General features: G+C 37.0%; 1 protein-coding gene across 4 annotated transcripts in view; it reads left to right on the top strand.

Annotated features, from left to right (window-relative positions):
- The first annotated feature begins 2,757 nt into the window (after positions 1 to 2,757).
- The window catches only part of LOC110454508 (glutamate--cysteine ligase catalytic subunit-like), a 53,055-nt gene continuing 49,812 nt past the window's right edge, over positions 2,758 to 6,000 (top strand). For all 4 annotated transcript variants that reach the window (XM_021504038.1, XM_021504036.1, XM_021504034.1 and 1 more), the window contains exon 1: positions 2,758 to 2,910. The gene's annotated coding sequence lies outside the window, so the exon portion shown is untranslated. The remainder of the gene's footprint in view (positions 2,911 to 6,000) is intronic.

The raw sequence follows: 6,000 nt of genomic DNA, 5'->3' as shown, positions 1-6,000 counted from the left end.
AGTATCCCTCAGAGGCTGTTGTAGGGATCTTTCCAAAGCGTAAACTTTGTTGCACCCAGGCCTGGGCAAATTGAAGGATTCCTCGACATCCTGCAAAGATACAATTGACATCCTGCAAAGATACAATTGAGGACACAATTTAAAATTTGCTTGTAAATTGTGTAATATTCCAACATAACTGAGGTTCCTTATTTCCATGTCCTTATTAGTCAATATAAAGTAATAGAATGTTTGTTGTATTTATATACATTGGTATCCTTAAAAGTGTAAATATTCATGATAGGTGAGCATAGAGTGACATGTTACATACACTGACATGTTGAGAACAAACTAACAAGTAGATCTTAAGTTTATTCTGCATTCTTCGTGCTCTTATGGTTCCTTTGTCTTCCTTTTGTACACCGGTTAACGGCCCAAAGGTCCTCCAGAGACTTCTGCGGTCCCGCATAGACTTTATCCTTTGGCACCATGGATCCCATAAGTAAGTTATTTAATAACCCTTTGGCCCACCATGTTTATTATACAATGGTGTCCAAGACCTTCTTCTCTCGGTGGATTTGTCAATGCTGTCAGAGAACTCTGCTAGTAGAGCACTTACAACTTTATATATAAAGTATCCACATGCCGGTGAAATATCCTATGAAGTATTTAACAAGTTAAATAAAACTTTAATTGAGCCGGTTCTTTTTTATGGATGTGGATTATGTGGTATAAATAAATACCGAGAGGTTTCTGTCATCCTACACAAGGCAAGTAGATATTTTAAAGGAGCCTCCCGTCGACCAAGTGACTTAGCACTCAGAGGTGATATGTGGTGGCACTCTTGCACTGTAAGTCAAGTTTTAGAAACGACACGTTTATTTTTCAGAATAAAGTATTGTGATGATAACAGACTCATGAAAAAGGGGCATCTATGGTCCGTTAGTCTGCAGAAATCTTGGGATTCTAGAATTTTGAAAATGATTGATGACAAAAATTTGAATGAAATTTTAAACTCAACGTTTTCTGTTAAACACAATATTAGACGAGTGAAAGAAAAACTATTCATTTCAGATGCTGATGAATGGTACGAGTCTATATGGAATGATAGTGGTAATATAAATGGTAACAAGTTGAGAACTTACAGAACTTTCAAATCAAATTTAATACCAGATTCATATGTCAAGCTTGTTAGACAAAAGAGCAAACGAAGAGTACTTTTTAATTTTAAATGTGGCTCTCTACCTCTAGCAGTGAAAACTGGCAGATACGCCAAACCTGTGATTCCACTAGAGGAACGCTTGTGTAAGGTATATACAAATGTAAATAACTGCATAGAGGATGAATTACACTTTTTAATTAAATGTGATTTATATAATGACATAAGATCATCCTTATTTAATGTAGCAAATAATATAAGAAATTATTTTGCAAGTCTTAATAACAATGACAAATTTAATTTTATAATGTCTTCCGAGGAGTTAAAAATTCCACTTGCAAACCACTTATATAATATGTACAGAAGACGTAGCAGTCTATGTGATAAGTTATAATTTTAAACAGTGTCTTGTAAGCCATTTTAGGCTGAATATCATATACAATTACATTTTCTATTTTATCCATTTGTTAAATATGATACCAGGTGTCAATCAGAAAAATAATTATGAAAATAATCTTCAGTTTAAATTATGATTAGCTACTAGTTAGTGTGAATTTAGCATACCTCGCTGGTAGGAGGCTCCCGAACCCTTGGAAACTTAAATTTCACTACAATGCAGAACTAGGAAATCATTCATTTAATTTATCACCATTGTTATTGTTTTTTTAAAGACATCATGTTTTAAGACAGTAAATGTAAAAGGAACCTTTTAACTATTATAGTATTTAATATGTAAGGACAACATCCAGGAGTTTGTTAGGTAGGGGCTGTCCCAATCACCTGCTCTCTGGATTGGCACACGTGATAGTTTGTTTTAATTTATTATGTATAATAGCCCCCCCCCCTTCATTTTATGGACGGTTGTACCTTTGTATAAAGTTTGATCAAAATCTGTGAAAGAATGAAGTTGCTAAGTGTTTACATGGATTCGGGACGGGACGCGACAGGACGGGTGTTTACATTGAATCGGGCGGGACGCGACGGGACGGGACANCCCCCCCCCCCCCCCCCCCCGCCATTTTATGGCGGGGCATCACAAGTTGTGCTCTTGCTTAAGATTACATCAACAGTTAAGGGCTGAGAGTTTGTTTTTATCAAGAAAGAATCATCGCTAGAGCAACTTTTCTCAAATTTATTAGGTTACCGTCATACTCGAGCGAAAACTTTCAGTTGCACTAGCTTGTAAAGATATGTAGGATAATATGCATATATCCACCAGCCGACATGTTCGTTCCAACGTGACGTCAACCTCATGAAAATGGGAAAAGAGGCTCTATCCCTTGGACAAACTTTGATCGAAATAGCATATGAATTCGGGGGGAACGGAAGGTGAATACATTTTGCATGCATGTAGGTTTCCAAAAGAACAACTATCCATCTTTCCAACGGTACCAACGGCTCCTACAAAGGTCAATATACGATCATGTACAGTAACTTCAAATATGATTCTCTCGACTACTGTTGACTAAATATCTGGTCGTCTTTTGCGAGAAAGGTGGTATACAATCTTATGATATGAAACCTATTTGTGGGTTTACCAAGGTTACAGTTGATTGACTCTTAACGGGTAAGTTTCCAAATATACATTTTGCGTCACACAAAGGTATATGAATGAGCTTATCAGATTGGATCAATGGGTGAGTGTTTGCGCATGTCATTTCCTGGTCGGTCATTCCTGATTCCATTACAGATCCAGCCTTCTGAGGGATCGGACACTACTCACGCCAACGTATATAGCATTGCCATTGTCCATTTCCTTGTGAGAAGTCAGTGTGAGTACAGATATATTCTTTAATGTAAATGTTACATTTCAGTCATACTTTTCGTCGAGTCAGTCGTTTTGTACGAGTTATGTTATATTTACCTTGAAGTTCTTTTCATAATATTAGCATATACAAAGATCTCGGGTATTCTGTTTTATGTGTGACCGACGTCTGCAGTTGTTAGCTAGATCTGTCCACAGGGACCCAAACATTTCTACGACAAGACCTCCGTTTACTCCGAATTTCCCAGTGAAATACACTTTTGTTTTCATATTCCTGTGGTTACCGTCATGCTCGAGCGAACACATCGCACAGCCTTGTAAATACATGTTGCGTAATCTGTATAGATTCGCCAGCCAACAGGACCGCAAGTTTGTCGTTACAACATGACGTCAACCTCATGAATATGGTAAAGGTGGCTCTATCACTGAGAACAACTTTGATCGAAATGGTGTGTGTTTTCGGAGGAAAAGGTGATCATGTCTGTGGAAGGAGAATACCTTTTGCTTGCATATAGGAGGTTTTTTAGAGAAATCTTATCAACAGAACCAAGATAGTTTGTACATCAACCAGAAATATAATGTATGATGCGATGAGAATAAGTAGGGTTGATTTAAGGAGGGGAATTTATCGAACCCTTAAAACGTCTAATATTATTCTCTAAATATCAGGATAAGTTCATACAAATCACCTGTAACAAGGCACCAGATCCCTGTAAATCTGTCATATTCTGTCGTCCGTTTCAGAGTCCTCGAATCAGCTCAGATCACTTGCATTATACCCTCTGTAACCCACGCGACCAGACTAATTCGCATCTTCATCACGTTATTCGTACCGGACTCTTCCTGGCGATGTCTGCTTTCACTTTCTTTTTAACGTTTTCATGGAATTAACTTAGATTTTTAAGCGGTAGTTAGCTTCCTGGTAATCAGCTCAAATCTGGCAACATGATCAGGTGTTGTAGGAGCCCCATTCCCCCCCTATACTTGCTCCTACCTGCTGAGTCTCTGTCTACTTTTGTTAGCTTTTCATTTCAGAATATTTTATTGTACAGATATTAAGTACAATGTTTATATCGGCACTCACGGGACAATGAGCACTACAAGATGGAGCATGCACTTTGATGTTAGTAACGAGGTTTAAGCTAAAGTTTAAGTTACTATTACATCAAGAGGTGTTGACTATAGAGCAGTAACTCTGGTAGGCCGAGTAACAGTATTATCTCATCCATATTCTAATAAAAGCCTATGAACTCAGCTTAAAATTCAAAAAAGTCTGCTTTATTTTCTCCAACAGGGAGTATTTCTCCTTATAGTTAAACAATGCTTTCAAAATAATTGTCAAGTCTATCCCAAAAGCGTACGAGAGAGTTAGGAGTCTGTTTAAACAACCAAGAAGAACGGGTTTATTGTATTTGGTTACTTCAATCCATATCAGTTCCTGATCATTGAAATCAAGATCAACTCTACGTGTAGTAAATATGTTAATCTTACTGTAAATCAAGACCACACCACCAGAATTGTTAGTCCTATCCGTTCTAAAAATATTTCAAAAAATTACATTGATAAGAGATTGGTCCAGAAAAACACTAGAGACACGATTCCGAATTCATATGACATTGATTATTTTCACTATACCAGGGTACATCGCTATTCCATTCATTGTCAACAGTGATATACATATGTACATGTAGGAGGCCAATCTGTATAGAGGAAAAGTAATGGATGACACCGATATTCTGAATGTAGTATATTTGGCATAGAGAAATATTTAAATGTTGATTATATTGTTGACAAGTCTGACTGTTATTATTCTGAAAGCAGGCTTCGCAAGAAATAGTGTATGATTTCTTCTGACCCGCATAACCTGACATTCAATAGGCACAATTATTTCCGTCGGGCGACTACAATGTTTGACGAACTTGTTCCTACCTGTAAAGAGTAGGAATAATCCACCCGGCAGCATATATTACAGAGGTGGGAACTCAATTACAGAGTAATAAATTTGTGTAATAATAATAATACACAACATTTGATAAAGCGCCCCATCTAGCTATTAAGCCACTCTAAAGCGTTTTACAGTACATATATATACAATTTATACAATCAATACAATTAGCATATACATTAATTTTTAACAATTTTGAGAAATTCGCAGGAGCTGCCTTATCACGCGCGAATTACTAGTCCTATGCCACCTTGCTATTATATCCATATGTGTGTATGCATACGTGTGTGCTGGAGATGCTTTATATTATGTTTGTAGTAGGGCCGTGCTTCCAACAGCATCATTTATAGTGACATCACACTTGAATGCTACAGCGCAGATACCGCAGCATCCATCCCAGACCATTTTATATTGCACCTGCGTTGTTGGAGTTGTGTGGACAGGAGAAAAAACACTTTCTCTGAATAGTCCATGCGTACGACTTCGGGGATCGAACCCAGATACTATATTTGAAATTGATCGTCACACACACACACACACACACACATGTGTGGGCATTTTACGTGCATTTATATAACACTTCGTAACTTTATCTGACTTTATATAAATGCATGCATACAGAAGGATTTCACTGAGTTGTAAGATGAAGAAAGACCTTAGATTAACATGTTTTCAAAGTACAGGCAGCCGAGGATTATAATTTACCTGACTCTACCTGTCACCCTATATTAAATAATAATAAAGGTAAGCTATCTCAACAAAAATCATTCGTGTCGTAATACTCTGAATGGTCGTGTATAATTAAGTTGAAAAATTTTCAAACCAAAATCGCGTGTATGGCTGAATTAGTGAAAAAATGAATAATTGTTCGGGAAATGTATTTGTATACAGGTACGTTCCTTTTGCAAATAATGACTTCTATTGAGATGCTAAATTAACTATATTGAGGAATATAATCTATAATCATGGTTAAAATATTAATCTATTATTCACCAGCCAAACAGTATTGACGGTTGTTGACACTCAAGTTCTCAACGGACGGGTATTAATAGCTCAATATTTACCACGGGAGGGTGAGTGGGTCGGGGTAACAACAAAGTCCACAGTAGAGTGACAGTCCCCTTACAACCTGAATAACAATATGTGGCACTG

Source organism: Mizuhopecten yessoensis, unplaced genomic scaffold (genome assembly GCF_002113885.1).
Source record: "Mizuhopecten yessoensis strain PY_sf001 unplaced genomic scaffold, ASM211388v2 scaffold7903, whole genome shotgun sequence".
Lineage (NCBI taxonomy): Eukaryota > Metazoa > Mollusca > Bivalvia > Pectinida > Pectinidae > Mizuhopecten > Mizuhopecten yessoensis.
The sequence above is the reverse complement of the archived record's forward strand: the minus strand, read 5'-3'. Positions and strand labels throughout refer to the sequence as shown.